This window comes from Podarcis erhardii (genome assembly GCF_964252035.2).
Source record: "Podarcis erhardii genome assembly, chromosome: 6".
In the NCBI taxonomy this organism is placed as follows: Eukaryota; Metazoa; Chordata; class Lepidosauria; order Squamata; family Lacertidae; genus Podarcis; species Podarcis erhardii.
In genome coordinates, this window is record NC_138510.1 from 4,552,423 (window position 1) to 4,564,535 (window position 12,113).

Here is a 12,113-nt window from a genome sequence, read left to right on the forward strand (position 1 = left end):
GAGGGAAGTAGGTGTTGAAACAAAGCTGCTGATCGGCAAGTGATCGGGAGGGAGATAAGGGACGCTAGAGATAAAGGAGGCTGCCCGGGAGGGGGGAGGTAAAGACAGCAAACTTGCAAGGAGAGGAGACAGGAAGACTAAAGCAATAAGGAGAGAAATTAGAAGAAAAGGAGGAGCAAAAAACTGCTCCAGCTAAGGAAAAGACACTAAGGCAAACAAGAGGGAAGGGAGTGTTGAAAGGAAGCAGCTGATCAGTGAGATTGGAAGAGAGATAAGGGACGCTAGCAGAGGCTGCCTGGGAGGGGGGAGGTAAAAGCCCATGGATCCTCAGGATTTTTACATTGGGTCACCCCAAATTCACCATCAGATCACATAGCATCTCCATGGCTACAGCCTGCACCAAAAAAATCACGCACCCACTGTTTCCTGGGGCCGCAATGGTGCAAAAACGTGGTTACAAAGCACGGATCCACATGGATCCTCAGGATTTTTGCATTGGGTCACCCCAAATTCACCATCAGATCACATGTCTGTGGCCACAGCATGAACCACAAAAATCATACATCCACTGTTTCGTTCAGAATATTTTTTTCCTTGTTTTTCTCCTCTAAAAACTAGGTGCGTCTTATGATCGGGTGTGTCTTATGGAGCAAAAAATATCACTCCTGCAAGATGGAGCGATGCTGGGCAGCTTTAAAACGCCTTTAAAAAGGGATTAGACAAATACGTGGAGGATAGGGCTATCACAGAACCATAGAATTGTAGAGTTGGAAGGGACAGCCAAAAGCCATTTAGTCCAACCCCCTGCAATGCAGGAATCTTAGTAAAGCATCCATGACAGATGGCCATCCAACTTCTGCTTAAAAACCTCCAAGGAAGAAGAGTCCACCACCTCCCGAGGGAGACTGTTGCACTGTCAAACATCTCTTACTGTCAGAAAGTTCTTCCTGATGTTCAGTCGGAATCTCCTTTCTTGTAACTTGAAGCCCTTGCCTTGGAATTGGACCCAGGTGCTGTGGGTTGTGAAACACAAGAGCAGTCAAGTACAACATTCCTAGATTGAACATGTTTACACATGGGGAGGAATGTTTGTCCAGCCAGCAGGTAAACTGTTTCCTTCTGGGCTGGGACAGACTTCCTCTGCATGTGACTAGAGGTGGGCGTGGCCTCACCTGTGCAGGTAACGACAAAAGCACAGGGCAGGGCAGCCACCTCTCTCTGTGACTACATGCATCGAAGAAGCAACATCTGCTTAGCCAAAGATGCTCTCTGTCTCCTTATGAGATAGTTTCCAGGTGTATGTTATTTTTCTAAGCTAAGTCTGCCTTCTGGGATCCGACTGTGAACAGAATGATGTGTGAGTAAACCTTTTTATACTTTTATAGAAGACTGTGTCGTGTCTTACCTTTTATGAGGGAATAAGGGGGAATACCAGAACAGTTATTATAGAGGCTTTAGCGAGCCTGAGCAAACGCATCCGCTGCAAGTTTAAAAGGGGGAATGTTACTCTGCTAAATTGTGAACTTGTTAACACAAGTTGGAAAGGCTATAATCAAACCATATATCCTCTCCTGCATCCCTGAACATTCCCACAGGTACCAGGCCCAGGTCTTGATGGCTGGAGCTAGGATGAACTTCCCCCGGGCCTTATTTTCTATTGCTGGGGAAGAACAGTAGGCAGAAGTTCCTGTTGACCGACCAGGCAAAGACAGAGGACCTTAGCATTTATTGCAGGGCTGGATAGCCCAGAGTCTTTGTACTGCCTGGCGTTGGAGACCCATATTCCTTGATGTGCCTGGAGACGGTTTTGCGGCGTGAGCTCTCAGCTTTCTGAGAAGCTCAGTAGGCCGACACCTGTGGCTAAAATCATGACGTTCCCGGCTCTGGACCCAGAGTCCCTGGCACTATGGGATGCCAACCATCGCACCATGCATGAACCCAATTACTAGCCTGGCATGTTCAGAGCTGTGTTCAGAATACGGCCGTGCTTGTCAAAGCATTATGTTTCCATTATGCAGAAACAATTTATGGACTCGTACTGGGTGCATGAAACGGGTTACGGTCTGGCCTAGATGCTTCCCATATCTTCTTGCAGCCGGGACATATGTTTCAGATCTCCAGATTCATGAAACACATTGGATCAAAGATCTGACCACGTTGATGCCCCATAAATACCAAAAAATAAAATACAAATAACCCCCCCAGCCCCTCCCCAGGATGGCTGGACAACAGAAGTGCAATTGATGTAGCTTTGGGCCAAACTGGGGGGGGGGGGTTCAGAGAAGGAAATCAACCTATTCCCCACCCAAGTGAGCCAGCAGGGAGGGGGGAAATGCTCTTTTTACCGCAAGGAATGGGCAAAAGACTATGTTTATCGTTAGTGGAACCATTTCATCATCTTATTTCCCTGATAAGTATATGTTGGGGAAATCAGACAAGCAAGCGGGGGGGAAAGATAGATTCTTTTTCGTTGCTGTTTCTGAAAGCGCCCGCAGCAAGGAAGGGGCAGAGAAATGGAGAAGTGTTTTCTAGCTTGCAAAAAAGAATGACGATAATCACTGTTATTGACATCTGCCAGGCGCCTATATTGGTTCAGATGCCTGCTGAACCATTTTTGTTTCTGTTTCACAAACCCTACCCAGGCATATAATTTAGTTGCCTATATTGGTTTTTGAAAGTTTCATTGATTTGTCTTAAACGATGATTCCATCTCAGTTTGCTTTTAATTGCTCTGCGGTGGATTTTAGCTGTGTTTTACGTACGGTTTTAATAGTCAGTGCTCTGAGAGCTCTTTGAACTGAGCGGGTTACGCATCTTCTAAATAATTCTTGTAAAAAAAGAATTCCCTGCCATTTCGTTATAACTTCACATATTATATACTGGTCAGCTGTGAATCTATGTGAATCTATGGTTCGTATGTATTACGAACATAAGACTGGTCTGGAAAGAAGAAAGTTAAAGCTAAAGAAGGTTGGCAAGTTAAATTAATGGAATATGCTGAAATGGCAAAACTGACAATGAAATTAAGAGGAAGAGATGATAACGAATTTAAGGAAGAATGGAAGCGGGGGTGTACGAAGTGGGGGGCAGAGGGGGCGATCCACCCCAGGTGCAACTCTGGGGGTGTGTGACAGGATGGCCCCTGCCTCCCCCCAGCTGTAGAGTGGCCAGGAGCACGCACAGTCAATGTGGGCGCCACTAGCGCAGCGTCTGTACAGTCTGCCTCTCGCACGGCAACCATACGGGCTGCTGCGCGTTCACATTCCATACAGGATGCCACACATGTGCACTTTGTACTGACGTTGTGCATGGCTGGGGAGGGCGGAACATAAATAAATTATTATTATTATTATTATTATTATTATTATTATTATTATTATTCCTCCGCCAGTAATTTACTGTGTATACAGTGGTTCCTCGGGTTAAGAACTTAATTCCTTCTGGAGGTCCGTTCTTAACCTGAAACTGTTCTTAACCTGAAGCACCACTTTAGCTAATGGGGCCTCCTGCTGCTGCCGCGCCGCAGGAGCACGATTTCTGTTCTCATCCTGAAGCAAAGTTCTTAACCTGAAGCACTATTTCTGGGTTAGCGGGGTCTGTAACCTGAAGGGTCTGTAACCCGAGGTACCACTGTATACAGAAGCAATCTGCACAGGTTAATACACTGGCAGGCTTTTAAGATTACTTGTAGTTTTATTATGAATGGACAATAAGTAATTCAAATGGCTAAAACTTTATAATGGACATGTGATACATTGATATACAATGGAACCAGGAAGGGGAGGAATTTGAAATTTCCCCCTGCAGGCATTCATACTGAATGTGTGGACATCAGGGCCAGGATAATTGTCACGATTTTTTCTCCTTCTCCTTCTCCTCTGCAACATTTCAGGTCCATCTTTGGATAAACCTGTTTAAGTTCTCTCCCATGACCTCCTGGCAAATAGAAGGGGAAGAAATGGAGGCAGTGAGAGAGTTCAGTTTCTTGGACTCCATGATCACTGCAGATGGTGACAGCAGTCACAAAATTAAAAGATGCCTGCTTCTTGGGAGAAAAGTGATGACAATCCTAGACAGCATCTTAAAAAGCATCTTAAAAAGCAGAGACATCACCTTGCCAACAAAGGTAGTGATGTATGGAAGTGAGAGCTGGACCATAAAGAAGGTGATTGCCGAACAATTGATGCTTTTGAATTATGGTGCTGGAGGAGACTCTTGAGAGTCCCATGGACTGCAAGAAGATCCAACCTCTCCATTCTGAAGAAAATCAGCCCTGAGTGCTCACTGAAAGGACAGATCCTGAAGCTGAGGCTCCAAGACTTTGGCCACTGAGAAGAGAAGACTCCCTGGAAAAGACCCTGATGTTGGGAAAGATGGAGAGCACAAGGAGAAGGGGACGACAGAGGACCAGATGGTGGGTCAGTGTTCTTGAAGCTACCAGCATGAGTTTGACCAAACTGCAGGACACAGTGGAAAACAGGAGTGCCTGGCGTGCTCTGGTCCAGGGGGTCACGAAGAGTCGGACATGACTAAACGACTAAACAACAACAACAATCTATTCCCTTCTGATTCCATGTATCCACCACATCCTACTATTGCCTTTGGAACACAAAATTTGCAGGTTTTTGTATCATTTTCTGGAAGCATTATTTTTTTCTTCCCCAGTTCAGTATGAAACATGTCTTCCTATTGCAAAAATCTGTGTATGTTCTGCACATGTCCAACGAGTCATCACTGCTGCAATAAACTCAAGCATATGAATGTAGTGTTTTCTATTTTTTTTTTTTAAAGCATCTTCATTCAGCCCCCTCAGCAAAGAAACTATGGGCTAATTTTAGGACTGAAAATAATAATAAAAAAATGGTAAGAATACAGCTTTTATTAAATAAATAAAGAAAGGGCCTCACTGGAAATATTTCCATAAGATGTTTTCTTTTTAAAGCTTCCTTTGGAAACCATTTTTAATTAAACTTTCCTTTGCTAAATTGGCAGCCCAAACAATACTACGAAGGGGAGGGGGGGAACCTTGGCTATTCAGACCATAAAAAAGAGAAATAAATGAAATAGACTTTTTTTTGTTTTGCTTTGTTTTGTTTTCCGCTGTTTGAACAAATGCGCAGCTAATTAAGGAGCAGGAATAACAACCGGACTTTGGAAGATATGGAACACCCTTGGTTGAGCACAGCTTCCCGTTGAAAAATATATCCCCTTTATGACGAGGCTCCAATCTGGCAGAAGACTGAAGAAGGCACTCTTACAAGCCATATGCAAAGCATCAGAGACAGTCTTCGGTCTTTGCCAAGGCGGGATTAGCCACTATCCTAAACAGGCTACAGTGCAGGGCCTGAGCCAAACCGAGGCCTCCGTTGTGATGTAATTTATTGAAGCAACTTTTCATGTGCTCTGCAGGATACCTTTGTCAGCTGAAAGGTAACTGCAGGCCCTTGTTCCTTGCAGCTGAAACTTGAAATGGAAATTCGATCCAGACGCTTCCCAAACAACCCAAACTGGGTTGTGAAAGGCGTATTATGTCGGGCACAGGAAAGACATACCCTCCAACATTTCTCCAATGAAAATAGGGATGTCCTATTCCATCATCATTGTTATTTATACCCCGCCCATGGCACTGGGTTGCCCCAACCACTCTGGGTGGCTTCCAACATACAGTATGTGAAACCATAGTAAAACATTAGTCATTCAAAAACTTCCTTATACAGTGGTACCTCAGGTTACATACGCTTCAGGTTACAGACGCTTCAGGTTACAGACTCCGCTAACCCAGAAATATTACTACGGGTTAAGAACTTTGCTTCAGGATGAGAACAGAAATCGTGCTCCGGTGGCGTGGCAGCAGCGGGAGGCCCCATTAGCTAAAGTGTTGCTTCAGGTTAAGAACAGTTTCAGGTTAAGAACAGACCTCCGGAATGAATTAAGTACATAACCAGAGGTACCACTGTACAGATGACTTCTAAAGGTTGTACCAACCTTACCATATGCTTGTGAAACGTGGACCACTTATAAACGCCATCTCCAGCTCCTCAAAATATTCCCTAAATGGGGTCTCCGAAAAATTTAACACAGCACTTGGGAAGACAGGCAAACTAATGTCAGTGTACTGGAAGAAGCAAAGATCACCCGTGTCGAAGCAATGATTCTTCAACGTCAACTTCGTTGGACTGGTCATGTTGTGCAGATGCCTGATGATTGTCTTCCAAAGCAACTACTCTCTTCCAACTTAAAAATGGAAAGCGGTTCAAAGACTCTCTCAAGGCAAATCTTCAAAAATGTAGCATAAACACTGACAACTGGGAAACACTGGCCTGCAAGCGCTCCAGTTGGAGAACAGCCTTTACCAAAGGTGTCATGGACTTTGAAGACACCTGAACTCAGGATGCAAGGGAGAAACGTGCTAAGAGGAAGGCACGCTTGGCAAACCCTCACCTTGATCAACTCCTGCCTGGAAACCAATGTCCCCACTGTGGAAGGACGTGTGGATCCAGAATTGGCCTCCACAATCACTTACGGACTCAGTGTTAAAACCGTGTTTATGGAAGACAATCTTACTCAGCTACCAGAGATCACCATAGAAGAAGAAGAAGAATAGTTACTTATCAACTTGACTCAGGGGTTGCATAGCTCCATACCTGCCAGTATTTCTCCAATGAAAGTAAGGATGTTGTTATGTACTGAGTTGAATAGGATCCAAAATGCAGCAGCCTGATTGGTCCTAGAACAATAGGATCCAGAATGCAGCAGTCTGATTGGTCCTAGAACAATAGGATTCAGAATGCAGCAGTTTGATTGGTCCACGGGAGCCACCCAATCCAACTCCGGGTGGAAGTGAATCCGCAACCTTATTGGCCTACAGGAGAATCCCGGAATTAGCCAGTCACGTGGGGCCCATTGTGTAAATAATGTATATAAAGCAGACATTTCGGGGGAACTTCTATTCCTCACTACTCTGAGCTGAATAAAGAGCATGAAATCCACACTCGACTCCGAGTATATTTCGGATGTCCTAAGGAAAAGTGGGACATTCGAGGATCAACTCATAAGCTGGAGCACCTTCTGTAAATCTGGGACTGCCCCTGGAAAACAGGGATGCTTAGAGGGTCTGGAAAGTCCCTGCCAACTAACCTACTTAGAACAAAGAGATGCACTTTATATTAAAGCTGATCTTTCTCCTGCCTGTAGTGATTCCTTAGTTGACTTTTTTCCCGGTTGAGTTTCATCCAGTGATCTTTTTTCTAGAAAAAGAGGTGCTGGAACTCACCAAGAACGCCTCCCTTATTCTCTTATAATAGCAATGGCGCCCACCTGAGAGGTGCCGAAACTCAGTTCCAGTGAGCTGAAAAAAAGCCCTGGGAATATCCCATAAAGTTAGTTAAACATGAGCACATGAGCATGGATCTTGTTGCTTGAAAGGGACATTTTGTTTTCTTAAGGTACACAGCAATTGCTTTTCCCAGCAGCTATCAGATTTCAAAATTATATTTTCTGCAGCCTGCTGGAAGGGGAAGGAACTGAGGCACGTTTCCCTCTGTAATGACATCGGCTCAAGTCAACCCCACCTTTGAACAAGGCAGTAATTCACATATCAGACTCTCTGCTGACGAGAGAAGATAACATTTGACCTCATTGTTCTTCTTCTTTTAAATCGCTCTCTCTTTCTCATGAAATATTTGGCCACAGCTGCAAACAATTAGAGGGGGGAAAGGTGCAGAATCACTTTCCTCTGCTTCCCACCCAAAATTGGTTGACTATCAAGGAGGGAGGAGAGACTTTTCTATCTCAGATTGTTGTAGCGTTTAGGACAGCAATCTCCGAAGTAGGCAGTACGTACCTAAGGGGGGGCGCTAAGGAGCAAGGGGTGGCAAGGATACGTTGGAGTTGTAAATGACAACCAGATGTTGAAAAACTGGTCTCATTGATCAAGCTCATCATTTTTTCTGAATGAATTAAACTAAATGGTTTTAAATGGATTTTGAATACATGTGATTGCTGTTGCCTTAGGCTTTATTTTGTTTTGAAATCGGTCATGATGAAATGGGCACAAGATATAGGACATAGCATACAATTTGAAGATTAGGGAAAACTGTGGAAAACAGACTTAAAATCTACAGATTGTTCTCTTCTGAAAGAAAATCACATGAAAATAATGTATAGATGGTATATAACACCAGTACAGATAGCAAAAATGTATAAAACTGGGTCAAACATATGTTGGAAATGTAGAGAAAAGGAAGGGACCTTTTACCATATGTGGTGGGAATGCAGAGAAATTAAAACATTTTGGGAAATGATATACAATGAGTTGAAGAAAATGTTTAAAATGACATTTATAAAAAAAACACACCCAGAAGCATTTTTGTTAGGGACCTGCCAAGGAAAATAAAGAATTTATTTATGTATGCTACACCAGCAGCAAGAGTCTTGATAGCACAAGGATGGAAGAATGAGGAAACCCCGACAAAAGAACAGTGGCAAGAGAAATTGATGAACTATGCAGAACTGGCGAAATTGACATGCAAATTGCAATGTAAGGACAACTGTGACAATTTTACAATATGCAGAAGTTAACATGGGTTGAGAAATCAGAGAGAGGAGTTGAGGGAAGTCTTAGGGGAGAGGGAGGGAGGGTTTGTCGGGGAGGTGGGAGGCAAAAATGGGGGGGGGAATAATGAAGATGATTTGTTTTGATAATTTGTTAGGTTGAAATTGTTAATAAAAAATTATTTTTTAAAAAAGTCTTAATTTTGTTATTATATTCCTTAGCAGACCAAGCAAACCACTATTCTGAGTAATGCTTTTTATAGGGAAAGGGGCAATTGGGATAAGTTGATGGAACCAAGAGGGCAGTATCCTGAAAAAGTCTGAGAACCAATGAGTTAGGTTGATCCACACCATCATTTTGGCATATTGGTGACACAGAGAGGACAACGTGAACAACAGAGCGGGAGGGAATCAAAATGAGATTCCAAGCCAAAGGCCAGGTGGAACAATTCTGTCTTACAGGCCCTGCGGAAAGAAATCAGATCCTGCAGGGCCCTGGTCTCATGAGGCAGAGCGTTCCACCAGGCCGGGGCAGTGTTGAAAAGGCCCTGGCTCTGGTTGGGGCTAATCTGACTTCCTTAGGGCCCGGGACCTCTAGGGTGTTGCTATTTATGAACCTTCAGAATCACACCCTTTTCACATATTCCATATACAGGCAACCCCTGAATTGTGCTGGGGTTGCATTCTGGATCATTGTGCGTGACATACAACCCCATTTTTGGGCCACTTATGGGTCGCTGTGATGTTCGCATGCGTGGTTGTGCAGCAATCGGATGCACATAAATCGGTTGTTGCCTGTATCTGCCGATACTGTTGTTAAGGAGTGTCGCAGCCGTGCCCCATTAGTATTACTATAGATTTGCGGGGGGCAGGGGGAGCACCCTAAGCCCTAGAAATTAATAAAGGGTAGGATTTTGATGATTTGGGATGTGAAGGGAGAAATACAGGAATGCCTGAGCTAGCAAAACAACTTGACCAAGCCAGGACCATCATGAAACACAACAGGGCCGTGGAGGGACATTGGCAATGCAAGAGAACTGTGTCCCCCCCCCCCTTTGCCCTGAAGTGTGAACAGAGACTGGGGATTTGGGGGGTTGCCAGGGTAACTGGGTTTGGGGTGACTGGAAAAGAGTGTTTTTAGCAGAGTGTTCTGGGAAGCAGAGGGAAGAAGAAAGACTGGGATCCATTTTGGGCAGGCTGGCTGAAGGCTGGCTGGGAGAGATGCCTTGCTATGAACTCATGCACTGCTAAGGTGGACAAGCCCCTCTTGAAATGACCATGCTGTAAGATCTGGCCTCCCTCCATGCAGACTGAAGGTGTAAATAGATGAATCAACCATATTTCTTAAAGCAACAGTGGTCTCCACTGTGTCTCAGGTCTCCAAAGAACCCAGACCCCGGGTGAATGCCAGGAACCCACTGGAATCTGGCACAGAATGGGGCTGGCCCCCAACTTTTGCGACAGTATATTCCAGCCCAGCTGTTGTTGAGTTCTCAAGTCCCATCCGCTCCAGCCAGCATGGCCACTGGTCAAGGATGATGGCAGCTGGAGCCCACGAGCATCTGGAAGATCACATCTGGGCCTCTTAGAGTGTCCCAGTTCCTGAATCTGGTCCCTCCTTCGCTGCGGACAGGCTCAGCCCCCTTAGTCCCCCTCCAGCTCTTCGGAGGCCTGCAGGCTTCCACCCAAGTCTGCCTGGTTGATCCTGCTTGGAAAATTTGACACTTACACCCCTGGAAACCAGCAGATCAGCCTCTGCCAGGGAATCCGCTTTTGTTCTCTTCGCTTAAGCGCTTTTGGAGGGTGCACTGTAATCAGCGAGCTATTTATTTCAAATTCCCTCTTTTATGTTTATCTGATTTTCACTTTAAAGGAGAAGTCTTGTTTTAATTAGGCCTTCCTGAGCTATTTTGACTATACCCTGGCCCAGAAGCTCACAAGAATCTCGCTGTTTAGCCATATGCTACTGTGCTATAGTAAACAAGAGGGTTTTTGAAGGAGGAGGCCTGAGCGACAAGCCTGGAACAGACCCCCGTGTTAAGCTGGAGAAGGGAGGCTTAGCGTCACATCAGTTTCCAGTTTATTCCTAGTTAGGGCTTCCAAGCAGACTTACCACCTGATTTTAAAGTATGTGGTTGACGGGTGCGAGACTGCGAAGAAGGAGTGAGAATGCTACAGAGCCTAGACTGGTTTCGGTCCCTTTTAAGCTGCCATCCACACCGTTGTGGGGAACCAGAAGGAGTGAAGCTGCTTCACTTCCAGAGAGCTGCATAGTTACATGATATGCACCACGAGGACTGGAGACTTGATTGCTTTCATGATATGCAAGGAGCAAAGGCTTTGAACAGTCAAGAACATTGTTTAGATTGGCAGCTCCACAGAGTCATAGAGTTGGAAGCATAGCTGTCAACTTTTCCCTTTTCTTGCGAGGAATCCTATTTGGAATAAGGGAATTTCCCTTTAAAAAAGGGAAACGTTGACAGCTATGGTTGGAAGGGATTGCGAGGGTCATCTAATCGAACCCCCTGCAATGAAGGAATATTTTTTGCCCAACGTAGGGTTCGAACCCACCACCCTGAGATCTCATCCTCTACTGAGGGAGCTACTGCTAGGAGCCATTACACTAATCTGCATAAAGAATTTGACTTTCTTGGCTCCCTTTGCATCATGGGTATGCCTATAGAAGTGTGAGAATCTAAGAAGAACCCTGCTGGATGTGACCAAATTTCCCTTCAGGGGGTTGAGCTAGATGGCCTTTGGAGTCCCTCCCAATGCTACAATTCGGCAGCTAGACTGGTTACTAGGAGCGGCCACCAAGACCGTATAACACCAGTCCTGAAAGATTGGCTCTCAGTACGTTTCTGAGCACAATTCAAAGTGTTGGTGCTGACCTTTAAAGCCCTAAACGGCCTCAGCCCAGTGCATCTGAAGGAGTGTCTCCACCCTGGACTCTTCAGCCCGGACTCTGAGGTCCAGCTCCAAGGGCCTTCTGGCGGTTCCCTCACTGCGAGAAGTCAAGTTACAGGGAAACAGGCAGAGCGCCTTCTCGGTGGTGGCACCTGCCCTGTGGAACGCCCTCCCGTCAGATGTCAAGGAAATAAACAACTATCTGACTTTTAGAAGACATCTGAAGGCAGCCCTGTTTAGAGAAGTTTTTAATGTTTGGTGTTTTATTATGTTTTTAATATTCTGTTGGGAGCCGCCCAGAGTGGCTAGGGAAACCCAGTCAGATGGGCAGGGTATAAATATTATTATTATTATTATTATTATTATTATTATTATTATTATTATTATTATTATTATATTCTATGGTAGGAAACAAACCCTGGCGAGTCTCTGCCAAGCAGAGTCACTAATTCTGGGCTAGACAGTCTAGCTCATTGTAAGGCAGCTTCACAATACAGTGGTACCTCTGGTTACGTACTTAATTCATTCTGGAGGTCCATACGTAACCTGAAACTGTTCTTAACCTGAAGCACCACTTTAGCTAATGGGGCCTCCAGCTGCTGCCGTGCCACTGGAGCACGATTCCTGTTCTGATCCTGAAGCAAAGTTCTTAA